This window comes from Lissotriton vulgaris, chromosome 5 (assembly GCF_964263255.1).
Source record: "Lissotriton vulgaris chromosome 5, aLisVul1.2, whole genome shotgun sequence".
NCBI classification, from domain to species: Eukaryota; Metazoa; Chordata; class Amphibia; order Caudata; family Salamandridae; genus Lissotriton; species Lissotriton vulgaris.
Window position 1 is genome coordinate 324,542,801 of NC_141693.1, and position 11,530 is coordinate 324,554,330.

The window sequence follows — 11,530 nt, forward strand, 5'->3', positions numbered from 1 at the left end:
CTTCCTGGCACTGGTGGTTCTCTTGAGTCTTGTGCACCTAAAAACAATGGAAGACAGAGGAACATCAGTTCAGTTATACACCCCAAAAAAATCGAAAAAAACCCCAGAGAAATCAGCACAATCCCATTCCATCCATGCCCTCCATGATGTTTAAGTTCAAGACACCCCACAGAAAGACTAGGCCCATGCAAGACTCGATACCCCTGGTGAAAAGGCCACAAGTACAGCCCCAAAAAGAGAAAATCACTGAAAAATCGGCACAATCCCATTCCATCCATGCCCTCCATGATGTTTAAATTCAAGACAACCCACAGAAAGACTAGGCCCATGCAAGACTCACTACCCCTGGGCATAAAGGTTGAAAAGTAGGCAAAATGGTTGCAGGCCTAACAACAATGCCTACATTCAAAATGGCCACTTGCCTCCCAGCACATGGCCAGGGCCTGTAGCAGCACTCAAAATGGCCCCCAGCCACATGGCCTGTCCCTCCCCATGAACACCCCCAAAAATCGAAAAACACTGCAAAATCAGCACAATCCCATTCCATCCATGCCCTCCATGATGTTTAAGTTCAAGACACCCCACAGAAATACTAGGCCCATGCTAGACTAAAATACCCCTGGTGAAAAGGCCACAAGTACAGCCCCAAAAAACGAAAATCACTGAAAAATCAGCACAATCCCATTCCATCCATGCCCTCCATGATGTTTAAGTTCAAGACACCCCACAGAAAGACTAGGGCCATGCTAGACTCAAATACCCCTGGTGAAAAGGCCACAAGTACAGCCCCAAAAAACGAAAATCACTGAAAAATCTGCACAATCCCATTCCATCCATGCCCTCCATGATGTTTAAATTCAAGACAACCACCGAAAGACTAGGCCCATGCTAGACTCAAATACCCCTGGTGAAAAGGCCACAAGTACAGCCCCAAAAAACGAAAATCACTGAAAAATCAGCACAATCCCATTCCATCCATGCCCTCCATGATGTTTAAATTCAAGACAATCCACAGAAAGACTAGGCCCATGCAAGACTCACTACCCCTGGGCATAAAGGTTGAAAAGTAGGCAAAATGGTTGCAGGCCTAACAACAATGCCTGCATTCAAAATGGCCACTTGCCTCCCAGCACATGGCCAGGGCCTTTAGCAGCACTCAAAATGGCCCCCAGCCACATGGCCTGTCCCTCCCCATGAACACCCCCAAAAATCGAAAAACACTGCAAAATCAGCACAATCCCATTCCATCCATGCCCTCCATGATGTTTAAGTTCAAGACACCCCACAGAAAGACTAGGCCCATGCTAGACTCAAATACCCCTGGTGAAAAGGCCACAAGTACAGCCCCAAAAAACGAAAATCACTGAAAAATCAGCACAATCCCATTCCATCCATGCCCTCCATGATGTTTAAGTTCAAGACACCCCACAGAAAGACTAGGCCCATGCTAGACTAAAATACCCCTGGTGAAAAGGCCACAAGTACAGCCCCAAAAAATGAAAATCACTGAAAAATCAGCACAATCCCATTCCATCCATGCCCTCCATGATGTTTAAGTTCAAGACACCCCACAGAAAGACTAGGCCCATGCTAGACTCAAATACCCCTGGTGAAAAGGCCACAAGTACAGCCCCAAAAAACGAAAATCACTGAAAAATCAGCACAATCCCATTCCATCCATGCCCTCCATGGTGTTTAAATTCAAGACAACCCACAGAAAGACTAGGCCCATGCAAGACTCACTACCCCTGGGCATGAAGGTTGAAAAGTAGGCAAAATGGTTGCAGGCCTAACAACAATGCCTGCATTCAAAATGGCCACTTGCCTCCCAGCACATGGCCAGGGCCTGTAGCAGCACTCAAAATGGCCCCCAGCCACATGGCCTGTCCCTTCCCATGAACACCCCCAAAAACCGAAAAACACTGCAAAATCAGCACAATCCCATTCCATCCATGCCCTCCATGATGTTTAAGTTCAAGACACCCCACAGAAAGACTAGGCCCATGCTAGACTCAAATACCCCTGGTGAAAAGGCCACAAGTACAGCCCCAAAAAACGAAAATCACTGAAAAATCAGCACAATCCCATTCCATCCATGCCCTCCATGATGTTTAAGTTCAAGACACCCCACAGAAAGACTAGGCCCATGCTAGACTCAAATACCCCTGGTGAAAAGGCCACAAGTACAGCCCCAAAAAACGAAAATCACTGAAAAATCAGCACAATCCCATTCCATCCATGCCCTCCATGATGTTTAAGTTCAAGACACCCCACAGAAAGACTAGGCCCATGCTAGACTCAAATACCCCTGGTGAAAAGGCCACAAGTACAGCCCCAAAAAACGAAAATCACTGAAAAATCAGCACAATCCCATTCCATCCATGCCCTCCATGATGTTTAAATTCAAGACAACCCACAGAAAGATTAGGCCCATGCAAGACTCACTACCCCTGGGCATAAAGGTTGAAAAGTAGGCAAAATGGTTGCAGGCCTAACAACAATGCCTGCATTCAAAATGGCCACTTGCCTCCCAGCACATGGCCAGGGCCTGTAGCAGCACTCAAAATGGCCCCCAGCCACATGGCCTGTCCCTCCCCATGAACACCCCCAAAAATCGAAAAACACTGCAAAATCAGCACAATCCCATTCCATCCATGCCCTCCATGATGTTTAAGTTCAAGACACCCCACAGAAAGACTAGGCCCATGCTAGACTCAAATACCCCCGGTGAAAAGGCCACAAGTACAGCCCCAAAAAACGAAAATCACTGAAAAATCAGCACAATCCCATTCCATCCATGCCCTCCATGATGTTTAAGTTCAAGACACCCCATAGAAAGACTAGGCCCATGCTAGACTCAAATACCCCTGGTGAAAAGGCCACAAGTACAGCCCCAAAAAACGAGAATCACTGAAAAATCAGCACAATCCCATTCCATCCATGCCCTCCATGATGTTTAAATTCAAGACAACCCACAGAAAGACTAGGCCCATGCTAGACTCAAATACCCCTGGTGAAAAGGCCACAAGTACAGCCCCAAAAAACGAAAATCACTGAAAAATCAGCACAATCCCATTCCATCCATGCCCTCCATGATGTTTAAATTCAAGACAATCCACAGAAAGACTAGGCCCATGCAAGACTCACTACCCCTGGGCATAAAGGTTGAAAAGTAGGCAAAATGGTTGCAGGCCTAACAACAATGCCTGCATTCAAAATGGCCACTTGCCTCCCAGCACATGGCCACGGCCTGTAGCAGCACTCAAAATGGCCCCCAGCCACATGGCCTGTCCCTCCCCATGAACACCCCCAAAAATCGAAAAACACTGCAAAATCAGCACAATCCCATTCCATCCATGCCCTCCATGATGTTTAAGTTCAAGACACCCCACAGAAAGACTAGGCCCATGCTAGACTCAAATACCCCTGGTGAAAAGGCCACAAGTACAGCCCCAAAAAACGAAAATCACTGAAAAATCAGCACAATCCCATTCCATCCATGCCCTCCATGATGTTTAAGTTCAAGACACCCCACAGAAAGACTAGGCCCATGCTAGACTCAAATACACCTGGTGAAAAGGCCACAAGTACAGCCCCAAAAAATGAAAATCACTGAAAAATCAGCACAATCCCATTCCATCCATGCCCTCCATGATGTTTAAGTTCAAGACACCCCACAGAAAGACTAGGCCCATGCTAGACTCAAATACCCCTGGTGAAACGGCCACAAGTACAGCCCCAAAAAACGAAAATCACTGAAAAATCAGCACAATCCCATTCCATCCATGCCCTCCATGATGTTTAAATTCAAGACAACCCACAGAAAGACTAGGCCCATGCAAGACTCACTACCCCTGGGCATAAAGGTTGAAAAGTAGGCAAAATGGTTGCAGGCCTAACAACAATGCCTGCATTCAAAATGGCCACTTGCCTCCCAGCACATGGCCAGGGCCTGTAGCAGCACTCAAAATGGCCCCCAGCCACATGGCCTGTCCCTCCCCATGAACACCCCCAAAAATCGAAAAACACTGCAAAATCAGCACAATCCCATTCCATCCATGCCCTCCATGATGTTTAAGTTCAAGACACCCCACAGAAAGACTAGGCCCATGCTAGACTCAAATACCCCTGGTGAAAAGGCCACAAGTACAGCCCCAAAAAACGAAAATCACTGAAAAATCAGCACAATCCCATTCCATCCATGCCCTCCATGATGTTTAAATTCAAGACAACCCACAGAAAGATTAGGCCCATGCAAGACTCACTACCCCTGGGCATAAAGGTTGAAAAGTAGGCAAAATGGTTGCAGGCCTAACAACAATGCCTGCATTCAAAATGGCCACTTGCCTCCCAGCACATGGCCAGGGCCTGTAGCAGCACTCAAAATGGCCCCCAGCCACATGGCCTGTCCCTCCCCATGAACACCCCCAAAAATCGAAAAACACTGCAAAATCAGCACAATCCCATTCCATCCATGCCCTCCATGATGTTTAAGTTCAAGACACCCCACAGAAAGACTAGGCCCATGCTAGACTCAAATACCCCTGGTGAAAAGGCCACAAGTACAGCCCCAAAAAACGAAAATCACTGAAAAATCAGCACAATCCCATTCCATCCATGCCCTCCATGATGTTTAAGTTCAAGACACCCCATAGAAAGACTAGGCCCATGCTAGACTCAAATACCCCTGGTGAAAAGGCCACAAGTACAGCCCCAAAAAACGAAAATCACTGAAAAATCAGCACAATCCCATTCCATCCATGCCCTCCATGATGTTTAAATTCAAGACAACCCACAGAAAGACTAGGCCCATGCTAGACTCAAATACCCCTGGTGAAAAGGCCACAAGTACAGCCCCAAAAAACGAAAATCACTGAAAAATCAGCACAATCCCATTCCATCCATGCCCTCCATGATGTTTAAATTCAAGACAATCCACAGAAAGACTAGGCCCATGCAAGACTCACTACCCCTGGGCATAAAGGTTGAAAAGTAGGCAAAATGGTTGCAGGCCTAACAACAATGCCTGCATTCAAAATGGCCACTTGCCTCCCAGCACATGGCCAGGGCCTGTAGCAGCACTCAAAATGGCCCCCAGCCACATGGCCTGTCCCTCCCCATGAACACCCCCAAAAATCGAAAAACACTGCAAAATCAGCACAATCCCATTCCATCCATGCCCTCCATGATGTTTAAGTTCAAGACACCCCACAGAAAGACTAGGCCCATGCTAGACTCAAATACCCCTGGTGAAAAGGCCACAAGTACAGCCCCAAAAAACGAAAATCACTGAAAAATCAGCACAATCCCATTCCATCCATGCCCTCCATGATGTTTAAGTTCAAGACACCCCACAGAAAGACTAGGCCCATGCTAGACTCAAATACCCCTGGTGAAAAGGCCACAAGTACAGCCCCAAAAAATGAAAATCACTGCAAAATCAGCACAATCCCATTCCATCCATGCCCTCCATGATGTTTAAGTTCAAGACACCCCACAGAAAGACTAGGCCCATGCTAGACTCAAATACCCCTGGTGAAAAGGCCACAAGTACAGCCCCAAAAAACGAAAATCACTGAAAAATCAGCACAATCCCATTCCCTCCATGATGTTTAAGTTCAATACACCCCACAGAAAGACTAGGCCCATGCTAGACTCAAATACCCCTGGTGAAAAGGCCACAAGTACAGCCCCAAAAAACGAAAATCACTGAAAAATCAGCACAATCCCATTCCATCCATGCCCTCCATGATGTTTAAGTTCAAGACACCCCACAGAAAGACTAGGCCCATGCTAGACTCAAATACCCCTGGTGAAAAGGCCACAAGTACAGCCCCAAAAAACGAAAATCACTGAAAAATCAGCACAATCCCATTCCATCCATGCCCTCCATGATGTTTAAATTCAAGACAACCCACAGAAAGATTAGGCCCATGCAAGACTCACTACCCCTGGGCATAAAGGTTGAAAAGTAGGCAAAATGGTTGCAGGCCTAACAACAATGCCTGCATTCAAAATGGCCACTTGCCTCCCAGCACATGGCCAGGGCCTGTAGCAGCACTCAAAATGGCCCCCAGCCACATGGCCTGTCCCTCCCCATGAACACCCCCAAAAATCGAAAAACACTGCAAAATCAGCACAATCCCATTCCATCCATGCCCTCCATGATGTTTAAGTTCAAGACACCCCACAGAAAGACTAGGCCCATGCTAGACTCAAATACCCCTGGTGAAAAGGCCACAAGTACAGCCCCAAAAAACGAAAATCACTGAAAAATCAGCACAATCCCATTCCATCCATGCCCTCCATGATGTTTAAGTTCAAGACACCCCACAGAAAGACTAGGCCCATGCTAGACTCAAATACCCCTGGTGAAAAGGCCACAAGTACAGCCCCAAAAAACGAAAATCACTGAAAAATCAGCACAATCCCATTCCATCCATGCCCTCCATGATGTTTAAGTTCAAGACACCCCACAGAAAGACTAGGCCCATGCTAGACTCAAATACCCCTGGTGAAAAGGCCACAAGTACAGCCCCAAAAAACGAAAATCACTGAAAAATCAGCACAATCCCAATCCATCCATGCCCTCCATGATGTTTAAGTTCAAGACAACCCACAGAAAGACTCAGTCCACACACCACTGAGTACCCCTGGGCAAAAGGCCCCAAAACAACCCAAAAATCGAAAATTCCAAAATTTTAGTTGCAGCAACTGTAATGCCCCAAACAAACTTACTTGTAAAATTTCTAATCCAACAGTGATCCAAAGAAAGTCAAAAAGGCCTCAAATCCAAATATCCAGCAGCATCCACAAAAAGTAATCCTTCCAGCTCCAGATCCAAATGAAAAGTGACCAGGAGATGGACAAAGCACTGGGAGGAGCCTGCTGGACAGGAACAGGAAGTTGAAGACCTAAGCATGGGCGGAAAATCCGTTTCGCTCGCGGATTTTGCGGATTTTTGGGAAATTCGCAATCCGCGAGATTTGCGAATTTCCCGCAAAATCTGCAAATTCGCACGCAGCGGATTTTTTTTGCGGCGCGCGGCGTTGGTGATACAATTTTTGCGGCGCGCGGCGTTTATCATCGTTTGCCGAGTTGTTTTTCTCGATAGTTTGCGAGTGCTGCGCCATTTTGGATCTTGCTGTGTGATCCCGCGGGAATTGGCGAGCGCGATTACGTCATTGCGGCTTGCCAGCGATAGTTTGTCAACGTGAGTACGGCGAGACCACGTCTCGCGGTACTTCGCAATTGCGAGATTTGAGATGCGGCGAGCAGCAAGAATCTCGCACAAGCGAAAATATAAAATTTGCAATTCTGCACAAGAAATCCACCAGCAAGCAGCATAAACCTTCTTGAAATGATGATTTTTATCTGAATAACTCCTTAGGTTGACATTTGCCTGCACTTTTTTAGCGAGGAGTCCATTTTGGGGAGGGGGGGGAGGGGGGTGGGAGGAAGGAAGTGCCCCACAGTCTTCAACTTCCTGTTCCTGTTCAGCAGGCTCCTCCCAGTGCTTTGTCCATCTCCTGGTCACTTTTCATTTGGATCTGGAGCTGGAAGGATTACTTTTTGTGGATGCTGCTGGATATTTGGATTTGAGGCCTTTTTGACTTTCTTTGGATCACTGTTGGATTAGAAATTTTACAAGTAAGTTTGTTTGGGGCATTACAGTTGCTGCAACTAAAATTTTGGAATTTTCGATTTTTTGGCTGTTTTGGGGCCTTTTGCCCAGGGGTACTCAGTGGTGGGTGGACTGAGTCTTTCTGTGGGTTGTCTTGAACTTAAACATCATGGAGGCCATGGATGGATTGGGATTGTGCTGATTTTTCAGTGATTTTCGTTTTTTGGGGCTGTACTTGTGGCCTTTTCACCAGGGGTATTTGAGTCTAGCATGGGCCTAGTCTTTCTGTGGGCTGTCTTGAACTTAAACATCATGGAGGGCATGGATGGAATGGGATTGTGCTGATTTTGCAGTGTTTTTCGATTTTTGGGGTTGTTCATGGGGAGGGACAGGTCATGTGGCTGGTTGCCATTTTGAGTGCAGCTACAGGCACTGGCCATGTGCTGGCAGGCAAGTGGCCATTTTGAATGCAGGCTTTGTTGTTAGGCCTGCAACCATTTTGCCTACTTTTCAACCTTTATTTATGCCCAGGGGTAGTGAGTCTTGCATGGGCCTAGTCTTTCTGTGGGTTGTCTTGAATTTAAACATCATGGAGGGCATGGATGGATTGGGATTGTGCAGATTTTTCAGTGATTTTCGTTTTTTGGGCCTGTACTTGTGGCCTTTTCACCAGGGGTATTTGAGTCTAGCATGGGCCTAGTCTTTCTGTGGGCTGTCTTGAACTTAAACATCATGGAGGGCATGGATGGAATGGGATTGTGCTGATTTTGCAGTGTTTTTCGATTTTTGGGGGTGTTCATGGGGAGGGACAGGCCATGTGGCTGGTGGCCATTTTGAGTGCAGCTACAGGCACTGGCCATGTGCTGGCAGGCAAGTGGCCATTTTGAATGCAGTCTTTGTTGTTAGGCCTGCAACCATTTTGCCTACTTTTCAACCTTTATTTAGGCCCAGGGCTAGTGAGTCTTGCATGGGCCTAGTCTTTCTGTGGGTTGTCTTGAATTTAAACATCATGGAGGGCATGGATGGATTGGGATTGTACTGATTTTTCAGTGATTTTCGTTTTTTGGGCCTGTACTTGTGGCCTTTTCACCAGGGGTATTTGAGTCTAGCATGGGCCTAGTCTTTCTGTGGGCTGTCTTGAACTTAAACATCATGGAGGGCATGGATGGAATGGGATTGTGCTGATTTTGCAGTGTTTTTCGATTTTTGGGGGTGTTCATGGGGAGGGACAGGCCATGTGGCTGGTGGCCATTTTGAGTGCAGCTACAGGCACTGGCCATGTGCTGGCAGGCAAGTGGCCATTTTGAATGCAGGCTTTGTTGTTAGGCCTGCAACCATTTTGCCTACTTTTCAACCTTTATTTATGCCCAGGGGTAGTGAGTCTTGCATGGGCCTAGTCTTTCTGTGGGTTGTCTTGAATTTAAACATCATGGAGGGCATGGATGGATTGGGATTGTGCAGATTTTTCAGTGATTTTCGTTTTTTGGGCCTGTACTTGTGGCCTTTTCACCAGGGGTATTTGAGTCTAGCATGGGCCTAGTCTTTCTGTGGGCTGTCTTGAACTTAAACATCATGGAGGGCATGGATGGAATGGGATTGTGCTGATTTTGCAGTGTTTTTCGATTTTTGGGGGTGTTCATGGGGAGGGACAGGCCATGTGGCTGGTGGCCATTTTGAGTGCAGCTACAGGCACTGGCCATGTGCTGGCAGGCAAGTGGCCATTTTGAATGCAGTCTTTGTTGTTAGGCCTGCAACCATTTTGCCTACTTTTCAACCTTTATTTATGCCCAGGGGTAGTGAGTCTTGCATGGGCCTAGTCTTTCTGTGGGTTGTCTTGAATTTAAACATCATGGAGGGCATGGATGGATTGGGATTGTGCTGATTTTTCAGTGATTTTCGTTTTTTGGGCCTGTACTTGTGGCCTTTTCACCAGGGGTATTTGAGTCTAGCATGGGCCTAGTCTTTCTGTGGGCTGTCTTGAACTTAAACATCATGGAGGGCATGGATGGATTGGGATTGTGCTGATTTTTCAGTGATTTTTGTTTTTTGGGCCTGTACTTGTGGCCTTTTCACCAGGGGTATTTGAGTCTAGCATGGGCCTAGTCTTTCTGTGGGCTGTCTTGAACTTAAACATCATGGAGGGCATGGATGGAATGGGATTGTGCTGATTTTGCAGTGTTTTTCGATTTTGGGGGGTGTTCATGGGGAGGGACAGGCCATGTGGCTGGTGGCCATTTTGAGTGCAGCTACAGGCACTGGCCATGTGCTGGCAGGCAAGTGGCCATTTTGAATGCAGGCTTTGTTGTTAGGCCTGCAACCATTTTGCCTACTTTTCAACCTTTATTTATGCCCAGGGGTAGTGAGTCTTGCATGGGCCTAGTCTTTCTGTGGGTTGTCTTGAATTTAAACATCATGGAGGGCATGGATGGAATGGGATTGGGCAGATTTTTCAGTGATTTTCGTTTTTTGGGCCTGTACTTGTGGCCTTTTCACCAGGGGTATTTGAGTCTAGCATGGGCCTAGTCTTTCTGTGGGCTGTCTTGAACTTAAACATCATGGAGGGCATGGATGGAATGGGATTGTGCTGATTTTGCAGTGTTTTTCGATTTTTGGGGGTGTTCATGGGGAGGGACAGGCCATGTGGCTGGTGGCCATTTTGAGTGCAGCTACAGGCACTGGCCATGTGCTGGCAGGCAAGTGGCCATTTTGAATGCAGGCTTTGTTGTTAGGCCTGCAACCATTTTGCCTACTTTTCAACCTTTATTTATGCCCAGGGGTAGTGAGTCTTGCATGGGCCTAGTCTTTCTGTGGGTTGTCGTGAATTTAAACATCATGGAGGGCATGGATGGATTGGGATTGTGCAGATTTTTCAGTGATTTTCGTTTTTTGGGCCTGTACTTGTGGCCTTTTCACCAGGGGTATTTGAGTCTAGCATGGGCCTAGTCTTTCTGTGGGCTGTCTTGAACTTAAACATCATGGAGGGCATGGATGGAATGGGATTGTGCTGATTTCTCTGGGTTTTTTTTCGATTTTTTTGTGCTGTATAACTGAACTGATGTTCCTCTGTCTTCCATTGTTTTTAGGTGCACAAGACTCAAGAGAACCACCAGTGCCAGGAAGAAGTCCTGCAGCGGTGTGTGTGTGCAGCATAACGTCACGCGACGTCACGTCTGGCCTCAGACAACTCTACAATTCGTGCAACTGCGGCCTGCTGTCTGACCTGCTCAGAAGAAGATGGCCCCAAAAAAATTTCTCCGTAGCTCCTCTAGCAAGAAAGTTGCTAGTAAGGAGCAGAAGAAGCAAGTTACCAAGAAGGCTGGTGTGCCACCCGCCACGTTTTTTGGGAGCAAAAAAAGTACGCCTGCAGCAGCAGGATCTGCTGGGGACCAAGCTGGGAGCAGCACCCCTGCTCCATTGGGTTCAGTGCCTCCACCACCACGCCAACTTAAGTCAAAGCCCTTGAGTGCTTCAGAGGCAGTCAGTGTACTTCTCCAATCACCATCGACCAGTGATGTTGGCTCATCGCAAGAAAGTAGCAGCAATGTCCCTGAATCAACACAGGCTCATCTTGCAAGTGTTGAACAACCACAGCCGCAACAACAACACCATGTGCAATTACACGCCCAAGTACATGTGGAAGGAGAGGCAGCAAAAGGAGATGCGCAAGCAAAGGTGCATGGAGGTTCACAAGTGCCCACAATAGTTGTTCCTCCCGAAGTAGGGGCACATCAGGAAATCGACAATGAAGCCGAGGTATTGGAAGCCACTCCTCCTGATGATCATTCATTGTCTTCCACATCCCTAGCAAGGAAAAGATCAAGGGGGGTGTCTACATCTTCTTCAAGCCCACCTCCTTCTGATGCAAGTGATCCGTCTTGGGAACCACAACTGCGGTCTGACAGTGAG